The 14,042-nt window shown below is 36.5% G+C and overlaps 1 protein-coding gene across 2 annotated transcripts in view; it reads right to left on the bottom strand.

Annotated features, from left to right (window-relative positions):
* lqf (epsin homolog lqf) overlaps window positions 1-13,034 on the bottom strand; it is a 310,461-nt gene extending 297,427 nt beyond the window's left edge. For both annotated transcript variants that reach the window (XM_090403527.1, XM_090403528.1), the window contains exon 1: window positions 12,504-13,034. The gene's annotated coding sequence lies outside the window, so the exon portion shown is untranslated. The remainder of the gene's footprint in view (window positions 1-12,503) is intronic.
* Between the last annotated feature and the right edge of the window lie 1,008 nt (window positions 13,035-14,042).

Raw genomic sequence — 14,042 nt, 5'->3', positions numbered from 1 at the left:
TCTGCATTAAGGGAAGGGCCACTACCCAGAGCGGTTTTGACCTTTATCAAGGTCACCCTTTTCTTATATGCTTTGCTAATTTCATTATACATTTCATAGTCACTTCCATCCACAATACCAGGTCTATAATGTCTAAGTATTTCATTCTATTCACCTCCATCTCACACCATACTGCCTCAAAACCACTAGCACTATTTCACTCGTGCATCTCTGCTTTGTATAAATAACTCTTTTTCTATCATCAATAGCACTCCCCTCACTCTTTACCCTATCTTCACGAAACACATCATACCCTTCAAAATTACTTTGTTTTGCTCGTATCTATGCAGTTCGGTATTTGTAGGGGAAGTTATGTTTCACTATATTGGTCATCTTCATTCTAGTACTAAACTACCAACGCATACAGGATAGACACAAACAAAGCACTAGACAAATTCTCATATCCTTTCTCAATGTCAAGTACAACGCTTTTTCTCATCCTCTAGGTTTCATCAGACTTTTACACATGTTAAGTTAATCTAAGAAGTTGATACAAAAAAAAAAAAAATAAATAAAGCCTTGAACTGAAAAGTAAAAAATGAAAAGGATTATCGTCTTTTTCCACTAACATAGTTAAAAATTCAAAACAAATGAGAAAATAAGTGAAGTTATGTCAAAGACTGTTTATCTTTGTTGAAAGTTTTTTCACTTGGTTATAATATAAATTAAAGATGTCAAGAAATTATATTCTTGTTTTCATCCTTTATTCAAGTGTAAGTAAACAAAGTTTGCACGTGCAGTGACTTCACATGCAAACCAGAAGTGATACCAATGTTAAAGTATTGCAAAACTCATATTTCAATATACAAGTAGTCAAAAGGCCGCAAACCCTATTACTAAAATACTCTGGATTAGAGACAGATGCTGAAAGTTTTGTTTTCCACTTGGTTATTTTCCTCTCTCTTGCATCATCTATGTGGATGATGATGAGGCCGAATGAACTCTTTCCACTTCTGTCTGTCACAGGAGAGTCCGAACAATTCTGTCCAGTTTGGTATCACTTGTTGTGATTTGGTTTTCAGGCCCTCTTTTATTTTGTCTATCCATCTAATTCTGGGCCATGCTTTGGATCTTTTACCTTCCATCGTTGCATTCAGAGCTTTAGATGGTAGTCTTTCTGTTCCCATTCTGGTCACATGGCCAAACCATCGCAGTCTTCTTTCTTAGATTTTGTCTATTATTGTTATTTCTTGTTTTAGTCATTTCCTTATGTCTTCATTTCTTAGTCGATCCAGCAGAGATACTCCAAGTAATCTTCTTAGCCAACCCATTTCAGTAACTAATAATTTTTTCTCTTCAGCCTTTTTGAGATTCCAGCATTCACTTCCATAGAGGAGTATTGGGAGGATCATCGTTTCATAGATTTTCACTTTTGTTACTTGTTTGATGTCTCTTGACTTCCATATTTTATTAAGTCGTCCAAAAGTTTGGGATGCTTGACTGATTCGTCTGTTTATATCTTTTGTAATTTCACCATTGTACTCAATAACTTCTCCAAGGTAGGTGAAGTTTTCTACCTGCTCTAGATTCTTACTATCAATTTCCAGATTGGTGCTTCTTTTTCGTATTTGCATAATTTTTGTTTTGTCTATATTTATGTTTAATCCAGATTTTATACACTCCTCCTTTATTTTATCAGAAATTAACTTGTAGATTTTCTTCTGTGTTTGCAAGTAATGCAATGTCGTCTGCAAATTTTAAATTTGTTACATTTTTCCTGTATATTATGATTCCGGAGTCTTCACTGTTTAAGGCCTTATTGGTTGCTTCTTTCAGTGTAAGATTGAACAGGTCTGGTGACAGATTGCATCCCTGTCTTACTCCGCTCTCTGTGTGGAACCAGTTAGTTAAGGTGTCCTCCATTCGTACTGCACGTTCAGATTTCTCATACAGATTCTTTATTATTCTTATTGTTTTGTTGGGAATTCCAAATTCTTCCATAGTTTTCAATAATTCTCTTCTACGGATTGAATCAAATGCCTGATGAAAGTCTATGAAATTTATGTAGCACTTTGGTTGTACTCTAGTGTCTTTTCTATTAGCTGTCTTAAGGTGAATAGTTGATCAATTGTTCTTCATCCTGGTCTGAAACCTGCTTGTCTTCTCCTAGTGCTAGTTCTATGTATGGCTTAATTTGTTTTTGGAGTACTTTTGTAAAAACCTTACTTGGAATACTGAGGAGGCTAATGCCTCTGTAATTATTGCATTCTGTTTTATCTCCTTTTTTGTATATAGGAGTTATAACTGATTTGGTCCAATCAGTAGGCACTGATTCATTTTTGTAGATCCTTTCAAATAATTTTTTTAATGGTTCCAAAAGTTTCTTGCTTTCAAGAATTCTGCATGTATTTGATCAATGCCATGTGCTTTCCTAGTTTTGAGTTTTTCTATGTTATGTGCTATTATTTCTTTGGTAATGATATTTGTTTCCTCTTCTATTTCAGTGGCTAAAATAGTAATATCCTGGGAGCTGTTTTTATTATATAAATCTCTGAAGTATTCTTCCCATCTGGCCATTCTTTTTGTTTTACTTTCAATTAGTTGTCCATCTTTGTTTTTGATCATTATAATTTTTGTTGTCTGTGTCTTACTAATTTGGTCTATTTGTTTATATAATTCATGAAGGTTATTTTCTTTTGATAGCTTTTCTGCCATTTGGCATTTTTCTTCTAACCAGTTATTGTCTCTTTTAACTAGTTTTCTAATTTCTCTGGTTAATCTATTATATTCATTTCTGTTATAATTCTGTTTTAGTTTCATGCTTTTCCTTTGATCGCTTAACCTCTTTACTTCATTCGAGATCCAATCCTTTTTACTTTCTCTTTCTGTGTAACCTATTGTATTTTCTGCTGATTTTAATATTATTTCCTTTAATTTGCACCAATGTTCTTCAATGTTTATATTCTGTTTTGGTAGTTCCATCAGGTTTTTATCTAGTTCTAGTTGATATTTTCTTAGAATATTGTTGTCTTCTAGTTTTTTTACATTCAGTCTCCTTTTGACTCTAAAAGTGCTTTCAGATTTTAACTTTATTCTTAGGTTTGCTAATAGTAGCTTATGCTCTAATCCACAATCTGCAGAAAAGGATCTGCAATTTAGGATACTTGATTTCCATCTTTGGTTTACAATAATATAGTCTATCATATTCTTGGTTTGTCTGTCTGATGATATCCATATCCATTTTCTTTGGGGGTTTTGGATGTTTAAAGAGCGTGTTAGTTATTGTTGGTCTATCATTTGAGCAGAAGTTTAGCAGTCGTTCATCATTTTCATTGCTTTCTCCATACCCAAACTTTCTGATTACTCTTGGCCAGGTATCCCAGTCTTTGCCTACTTTTGCATTTAAGTCCCCCATTACAATAAGGAGATCTTGGCTTGATGTCTGCTGTACTGCTTTTTTGCAAATTTATATAGAATTCCTCGATGTCTTCTTCTGATGATGTCAACATGGTTATACTATAAATTAAAGATATTTACACTACCTGCACTTACAATGCACTCAGGCAATGCATTCTGCTCACTAACATCTCTCCAGACACAAAAATCGACTCCTCACTCCATTCTTCACCACATCCCTATACAGCTTCCAGGGATGTCCCCTTATTCTCTCCATCTTAACATCCACTCTTTTTATAATTTCTTCTGTATTAATCTGATAGAATTCATTAACTAACTTGAAGGTTTCTATCATATCTCCTTTTTTCCTCTAATCCACTAACCTTTGTAATCCACATTCTCTAAAACCCTTTTCATAACCAACACTTCAGTCCTGATATCACTTTGGTTATTCATCTTTGGACCCTCTCTAGTGTTTTCACATCACAATGAAAACTAGGTGACCAAATCTGAGCACAATAGACCATATGTGGGCTGACCAATACCTTATATAGATGCACCACCACCACCTCCTTATCCCTACATGTCAATGTACTTTTTATCATAGCAGCAATACAATGTGCAGTCTTTGCAACACATACAATGTTCGATCGGAATTTCAGTCCACTGTCCACCATCATTCCAAGATCCCGAATATTCAATTCCTGAAGAAGAGCTCACAAATACAGCATGTAGCTTTATGTCTCTGTATCCTAAAGTGCAACATCTTGCATTTATTACCATTAAAACTGCAACCCCACTCATTTGTCCAAGCTGAAAGCCTATTCAAATCTTCCTGGAGAGAATTAACATCAGCACCATTCTTGATAATTCTACCTAACTTTGCATCATCGGCAAACATTTGAAGATCTCCAGTCAATCCACATGAAATCGCATTAACAAATAAGTTAAACAGTAGGGGTCCAAAGAACAAAACCATGAGGCATGCCACTGGTAACCTTCCTTTTCTGAGACACAGCCCCAACATATACAACTTGTGGTATCGTTCAGAGAATCTCCAATCAATCTAACCAATATACTATCCATTCCTATCCTATGCAGTTTGCACACCAATTATCATGTGGTAATCTATCGGATGCTTTTGCAAAGTCCAAGAATATCAGTATATATGATTCTCCCTTATCCAACACATTCATCACCTTATCATAAACATAAGTAGATTGCTAAAACAATACTTGCCCTTCGCAAACCCATGCTGACCATTAGAGAATCTTATGTTCATCAACCCAAACCTGTATTCCATTTTTAAACAATTTTTCCAACACTCTGATCAAAACTGCAGACACACAAACCGGTCTATAACTGGAGACTTCTGTTCTCGAACATGCTCGTAGGGAGTTATTATTTTGCCTTCTTTCCATGTCTTAGGAACTAGAATTACCCACTGCAAGACTCATTAAATAACTAGGACAAAGGCATGGCTAACTCTTTTGCACATTCTTTAAAAATACATGATGATATGTCATCCATTCCGACAGCCTTATTTACATCTAACCCAAGCAACACTTATTACGCCTCTGATTCTTTCACCTTTAATTCTCCTCATTCTTGCCTCCCTTCTACATGTTGCACAGCATCATTCATTCACACCACTATGATATACACTGACGAAGTATTCATTAAATAATTCCACTATCTCGTTTGCTATAGTTACTCTGCTATTTAAGTATATACCAGCATACATAATAATCTGTAATACTTACAGGCAGTTAAGATACTCAATCTTTAGTCACAATATGACTAAATAAATATTTCTGTGAATAAACCGTTTGCATTAGTTCTTCTAGCTGGTTTGTCTGGTTGCAGAATGAAAAAACCTTGCTTCCTTTGTATGAACTGAAAACTTCAGATACAAAACATGATTCAGTATGCTTGCATAAATACCTGGAACATTCAGCTTGAGAGCTCAACTCCAATCATTCAGAAGAATCTTTGTGATCAGAATGATTATGGAATGCAACCACCAAAAAAGCTTTCATATCCATATAAATAATCATTTATGGTTGAATACCAAAAATGATCATTTATTATTATTATTATTATTATTCAAGCCTTCATGGAGTCAAAAGACTCTTCGTGGGAGGTCCTTCCTAAGAACATAAAGTCTGTCAAGATTCATTGAGGGGAGGTCCACCTTAAGAAACACACAGTCTATCATACCACTCTTTAAACTCATTGACCGTTCTTGCTCTCACCACTCCATCAGGCAATGAATTCCATGGTTCAACCACCCTCCATGCAAAGAAACCACTCCTCACACTCTTGCTCACAGATTCCTTTCGTAACTTCCAGAGATGGCCTCTTGTCATCACTTCTTCCAGCTGTTCAACCAAGCGCAAGAACTCCCCAGTGTCAACCCTGTAACCACCTCTCAACAGTTTAAAAGTCTCAATCATATCACCTCTCCTCTTTCTATCCATGAAACTCTGCAGTCCACATTCCCTCAGCCGATCCTCATAACTATGCTTGTCCAGTCCTGAAACCATCTTTGTCATCCGTCTTTGTATCTTTTCCACAGTTAATTTATCCCCTTCAAATCCTGGAGACCAAATCTGAGAACAATAGTCTAAGTGTGGTCTGATCAGAGACTTCTACAACGGAATGATAACCCTTTTAACTCTGCAGGTCAGTGTCCTTCTCATAATTGCAGCAATCCTATGTGTTACCTTCACCACCTTTGCAATATGTCTCCTAAATTTCAGGTTTCTATCAATCATCAACCCCAGATCTCGTCTCCCCTACTTCCTCCAGTATAACTCCTCCCATAGAGAATGCAGTATCCCATCGACGTTTCCCAAACCTCAAGACCTTACATTTTGCTGCATTAAACTGACACCCCCCATTCATTTGCCCATCTATCTAGCTTATTGAAATCCTCTTGCAGGGCTACCACATCTGAACTATTACTAATAATCCTTCCCAGCTTCGCATCATCCGCAAACAACTGAATATCCCCTTGCAGTACACTGGCAATGTCATTGATATAAAGGTTAAACAATATAGGTCCTGGTACTGAGCCCTGTGGGACCCCACTTGTAACCCTCTGCCTCCTTGAAACTGCTCCACCATACACAACTCTCTGATGCCTATCAGATAGCCAATCCTGAATCCAGTTGACCAATCTGACATCCAGACCCATGTGATGCAATTATTAAATATCAGCTTATCATGTGGCACCCTGTCAAATCCCTTCGCTAAGTCTAAGAAAATTGCAGTATATGCCTTTCCCTCATCTAATGTTCTTGTAACTTTATTATAAAAGGCTAGCATATTGCTAAAACAAAAGCGTCCTTTCACAAATCCACGTTGACTCTCACAGATAACATTACTCTCATCTGCCGAATGCTGTATACGGTCCCTGACTACTTTCTCCAAAATCTTAACTACTGATGACACACAGACTGGCCTATAATTAGACACTTCCAGTCTGTTACCACCCTTATGCAAGGCACTATCTTACCTTCCTTTCATTCCCTGAGCACCTTTCCCGCAGCCAGACTTTCATTGAAAAGCCAGGTTAAAGGCACTGTGCGGATATGTATATGCACACATATGTATAAATTATGTGGATATTTATGTGGATATGTATACACATATCATTAATTACAGTTGCCTTTTTCATTTTCAATACTGAAAATATGAAATGCAACTGGAATAGCAAATAGTATTCAATATTGCCTTTCCACATTTTTTAAGTTTCAATGGCTTTTTTTTTTTATTTTAAGTAATGATAAATTCCTCGACGTGAATAATTTCTAACACTTGCTTCAGTGCTTCTCATTTAACACTTTGAATGGTGTGCTAAAATATATATATAAATACATTAAAAAAAAATTGGGAAGGTTGCTTAGAGATTCAGCACCTCCCTGCAAAAACTCAAATCTTATGTAAATTTGTAACTTTACTATAGTTAAAATTTGAATATATATATATATACACACACACACACGTGTGTATACACATACATATGTGTATACACGTATACACATGTGTATACACGTATACACATGTGTATAAACGTATATACACACACACACACACATGCATACATGCATACACATGTGAATACACGCATATACACACACACGTGCATACACATGTGCATACACGCATATACACACACGTGCATACACGCATACACATATATGTATACACATGTATACGCGTATACACACACACACATGTATACGCGTACACACACACACACATGTATACGCGTACACACACACACACATGTATACGCGTACACACACACACACACATGTATACGCGTACACACACACACACATGTATACGCGTACACACACACACACACATGTATACGCGTACACACACACACACACATGTATACGCGTACACACACACACATGTATACGCGTACACACACACACACATGTATACGCGTACACACACACACACATGTATACGCGTACACACACACACACATGTATACGCGTACACACACACACACATGTATACGCGTACACACACACACACATGTATACGCGTACACACACACACACATGTATACGCGTATACACACACACACATGTATACGCGTATACACACACACACGTGTATACGCGTATACACACACACGTGTATGCGCGTATACACACACACGTGTATGCGCGTATACACACACACACGTGTATGCGCGTATACACACACACACATGTATACGCGTATACACACACACGTGTATGCGCGTATACACACACACACATGTATACGCGTATACACACACACGTGTATGCGCGTATACACACACACGTGTATGCGCGTATACACACATGTATACGCGTATACACACATGTATACGCGTATACACACATGTATACGCGTATACACACATGTATACGCGTATACACACATATGTATACGCGTATACACACATATGTATACGCGTATACACACATATGTATACGCGTATACACACATATGTATACGCGTATACACACATATGTATACGCGTATACACACATATGTATACGCGTATACACACATATGTATACGCGTATACACACATATGTATACACGTATACACACATATGTATACACGTATACACACATATGTATACACGTATACACACATATGTATACACGTATACACACATGTATACACGTATACACATGTATACACGTATACACATATATGTATACACGTATACACATATGTATACACGTATACACATATGTACACACATATACACAAATATCAGAAAAAAAAATCAGCTAACACCTTTTTTTTTGTTCCCATATATAGGGAGTAGGCGAGACCGTTTAGCCCTATCTAATTTTTGTAGACTGAGTGGACAGTTCAATCTCCACTGGTAGACAATCAGAGATAGCTGGCCCAAGGCTATCAATAATTAATCGGTACGCATTGAAGAAGTCAGCTAGCAAGTGCCGCCATCTCGTGGTGCCTAACCCTAACACAATATTTTTAATGTCTGAAAATAGTGTGGGTTCGACAGCCGATTTTCTTGAGTTAACGGGACGAATAACCCGAGTTTCAGGGATAAAAAACCCGCTAGCCCATGCCAAAGATCGACTAACTCGGGAACCGGTCAAGAAAAGGCTTAGAAAAAGTTCCTCTAGTTGCCGACTGGAGTCAAACACCTTTCGTCGTGTGGCCAAGCGCCGTAGAGTACAAGCGCCACTTCAACTGAGCTACACAGGCTCTTCATATATGTATATACATATACACATACGTATATACATATATATGTATATGTGTATATATGTATACACATATACACATATATCAGAAAAAAAAATCAGCTAATACCTTTTTGTTCCTGTATATAGGGAGTAGGTGAGGCCATTTAGCCCTATCTAATTTTTGGAGATTGAGTGGACATTTCAATCTCCACTGGTAGACAATCAGAGATAGCTGGCCCAAGGCTATCAATAATTAATCGGTACGCAGTCAAGAAGACGGCTAGGAAGTGCCACCATCTCGTGGTGCCTAACCCTAACACAATATTTTTAATGTCTGAAAATAGTGTGGGTTTGACGGCCAATTTTCTTGAGTTAACAGGACGAAAAACTCGAGTTTCCGGGAGAAAAAACCCACTAGCCCATGCCAGAGATCGACTAACTCGGGAACCAGTCAAGAAAAGGCTTAGAAAAAGTGCCTCTAGTCGCCGACTAGATTAGAACGCCTTTCGTCGTGCAGTCAAGCGCCACTTCTACTGAGCTGCACAGGCTCTTCATATATGTATATGTGTATACAGATATACATATATATGTATATGTGTATATATGTATGTATACATATATATGTGTATACACATATATGTATACACACATACATGTATACACATATACATATCTATGTATACACATATACATATCTATGTATGCACATATACATATCTATGTATGCACATATACATATCTATGTATGCACATATACATATCTATGTATGCACATATACATATCTATGTATGCACATATACATATCTATGTATGCACATATACATATCTATGTATGCACATATACATATCTATGTATGCACATATACATATCTATGTATACAACATATACATATCTATGTATACAACATATACATATCTATGTATACAACATATACATATCTATGTATACAACATATACATATCTATGTATACAACATATATATGTATACACATATACATATCTATGTATACAACATATATATGTATACACATATACATATCTATGTATACAACATATATATGTATACACATATACATATCTATGTATACAACATATCTATGTATACACATATACATATATATGTATACACATATCTATGTATACACATATACATATATATGTATACACATATACATATGTATACATATATATGTATACATATATATGTATACACATATACAGGGACAGGAGTAATATACACGAAACACATATACATACACATATACATGTGTATGTATATGTGTGTATATGTATGTATATATATATATATATATATATATATGTATACACATATACATGTATGTATATGTGTATATATGTACGTATACATATATATGTATACACATATACACACGCCAATGTTGTTTTGGGAATAAAAGCATGGTGACATATATACTATCTACTAATAATTGTCCAGAGAGTTTAACAAATTACAATTGATACCAGCAGGTGAACACTAATATTGGGTATGCCCACCTTTGGCTTTGATCACCTCCTGCACCCTTTAAAGGAGGCTTTCCATCAATGTGCGGCAGACATCTGATGGAATTTGTCTTTATTCCTCCATCAAAGTAGCACTGAGTTCTGTGACAGATTGAGGACATGATGCTTTGTTTCTCCAGTTTCTCCCATTGGAGTGTTCAATGGGGTTGAGGTCAGGACTCTGTGCAGGCCAGGGCAGTCATTTAACACCAATCTCTTCTCTTCATACTACTCCATAACAGCAGCTTTATGGCATGGGGAATTGTTGTCTTGACAGTAACACAGTTCTGTTCCATAAAAACTCCACAGTGTAAGCAGCACCTGATTATCCAGAATATCAAGGTACTGAGCTGCCTGTGGTCCCACTCCAAACCAGCTGAATGCATCCCACACTACCACTGTGGTAACAAGCACTCAACAGGCTGCCTCCACAGCCACACCCTGCCATCAGACTGGAAACCAGTGAACCTGGATTCATTGCTTCAGAGTACCATTTTCCACAGGTCAATTGTTCAGTTCAGACAATCTTTGCGGCATGCCAGACGAGCCAACTTGTTCGTTGTTGTGATGTTCAGCTTGATTGCCACTGGTCTTCCATGGAATCCCAGTAAATGAGTTCATTTCATACAGTAGTGCTCACCATGGTGTTATTGGCACTCTGAAACTAATCATGGATAGTCTGTGCCACTTGTTTTAATACCCTCCTGTCCCTGTCCAGTTATTTTCAGCAGCCACCCTGGGTGTTTTCCTGCACTACTGATGCCAGAACGTCTCCATTTGTTGATCACATCACCAACTGCCGATTTTTGATGCTCCAGTTGAGTAGCAATGGAACGTTATGAACATGCCACCAATGTGACAGCCCACAATGACATCTCTCTCAAAGCCACTGAGTTCATGTCATGTTGCCTTATCGCCTGTATTCAACCGCTTCCTTCTATCTATACCTGTGTTTATGTTATTAACAAACATGGAATGTTCCATAACTTCAAATAGCAGGAGTGTCTGGACAATTATAGGTAGATAGTGTATAAACTGCTCAAAGGGTTAAGGAGCTGGGATACTGTTTTTATATAAGATGAGATTCACTTGAGCACTGAAAATATTTACAAGTCTAAAGTATTTCATGTTTATAAATGCTGCTAGAGCTCACAGCTGGAAAACCTGAAGAGCTTGATATTTTTAAATAAACTTGGAATGTCATGAAAACAAAAAGGTTTAGCATAATAATTAGATGCCACTTGTCATTAGAAATTTCAACTAATCTGACAGTAATAGCAAAAAAGCATGTGAATTAGATGGCACACTTGTGATTTGGTGGTTTCAAATATCTACTAGCTATTTTTAACTTTTTTTTCTTTTTTTTAAATTTAAATAAATGAAACTTTGACATTAAGTTGTAGAAATTCATCATCCAACTCTAGCAACCTCAAAAATCTATTTCATTTTAAAAACTTCTCAGGGTCTGTTTAAATTAAAGTCAATGGGTTATAAAACTAGAATAATACGATGTGACTGGAATATTACTCATTAAAATCAGTGAAAATCATACATTAATATATTAATAGGAACTTTTATATAAAGCTTTGAGTTTAGATGGAAAAGCCAATATATTCAAGACTGTTATATTCAAATGATTATAATAGGTAGATATCACTAATTCCAGCTCATGTTTATATTTAACAAAAAAATACTGGGTTGGCAACAGTGAGTGTTGTCAACCTCTTGATTGCGAACTATTTAGATTTCACTAGCGAACTGAATGACTCACGTAACTCATTCAGCGTTTACTTAAACAAACCTATGGGTAATACTACTGACTATAAAGCGAAATGGCCGATATTCATTATACTTAATAATAGTAAAAAGATGTGAACTTGCCTTTACAGCGTATCTTATAAATGTCCAGGAATGCCACGAGGGCAAAAGAAATATATATCGTGTAAGGGGAAGTAAAATCACAAGTCACTTTATTAATTTCCGCTCCAACCTAACAGCACTAAATATGCTGCTGTTGTTCATATCTTACACCCTTCCGCTGTTGAATTTCAATCAAATCAGTAACGCAAGTGGTCTCTATCACTTCGGAATAATTTCTGTAATTAGGAGTCAGTCTGCGTCATTAAACATAACACATCCCCTTGCAACACTTCCCTGTGAAGTAATGCCAGTATAAAAATAAGTTACTTTAAAAAACAAATCTGGTGCTATTTTCTTGATGATAAACACCGCGCTTAAACACGGTATCAGTTATTTGTATAAATAATTGGAACAAATAAAACATTAAGGTCAAAAAGGAAACGAACAATACGAAATGACTAGTTCCACTTTTATGAATTTAAGCAGCACAAAACAATTGACAATTACTAAATGCAGCCAGCTGCACGTAATAAAATTAACAATATGCGACAATATACGGTGGCAAAAACTTTATCGACCTCTATCGGGAAGTACCGATAAGTTCAATTTCCTGTCCCGAAGAATTATTAGTAATAATAATTCAGAGATTTTGTCAAAAATTGTTATCCTTAGCATATTCGTAGAAACAGTAGTTGCTTAAATTCTAGTTAGAGAATAAGTTATGAAAAACAGAAATATAGATAACTATTAGAATAGTGGTGGTATCAAACCATAGACAGTTTGCGTGTCTTTTCTTTAAATTAAGTTTGAAAAAGTATATACACTGGCTGAAATATTCATGCAGATATATGTAAATGTCACTTAAGCGATATATATGCAAAATACTTGGTTACGTGCGTCACTGTGTGTTCTTGACAACCATCAAAGAATGCTGCTGGTCATTAAGCGTTCGTTAAAGCATTGCAGTTGAATAGATGACTTACTTTGGGTGCCCGTGTGGCTGGATCCACGATTCTGAAAACAGCAGAGCTGACTCGTTTCTCAAGGGGAGAAATATCCCGAATAGTTAACCATGTGGGAAAATAATCCACTTTGCTTCTCTAAAAGGAGGTTAAGCCTTTTAGACAAGTGGTCCTAACACAGTCCGTAAGGATCGCGATCGACGTAGTTTAAGAAGTCTTGTATGGACAAACAGAACTACCTGCGTGCAGCAAATGACTGAAGCATTTGCTACACACAGCAAATAAACCCAGTTTGCCTTGTAACCATAACTCAAGGTTCTACAGGTTGTGTGATAACATATGGCACTCTCTGATGGTATGGAACGAGTACCCTAATATGGCTGGAAGATCACATGTCCTGAAAGGAAATATCTGAATATTGTTGCTGATCCAAGTGCCTCCTGCAATGTTGACTTTTATTCAGGAGGTGACGATTGTTGTTGAAAAATAATGCTACTGTCCATCGAGCGAGAATTTTTCAGCAGTGGTTCAGCAAGCATCACAAAGAGTCCCACCATATTCTCTAGCACAATAAGAACTAGATCTGGACACCATCGAG

The sequence above is a fragment of the Typopeltis vanoorti genome, chromosome 14 (assembly GCF_054136105.1).
Source record: "Typopeltis vanoorti isolate ZY-2024b chromosome 14, IOZ_Tvanoo_1.0, whole genome shotgun sequence".
In the NCBI taxonomy this organism is placed as follows: domain Eukaryota; kingdom Metazoa; phylum Arthropoda; class Arachnida; order Uropygi; family Thelyphonidae; genus Typopeltis; species Typopeltis vanoorti.
Note: the sequence above shows the minus strand (reverse complement) of the source record. Positions and strands in the feature narration are given on the sequence as shown.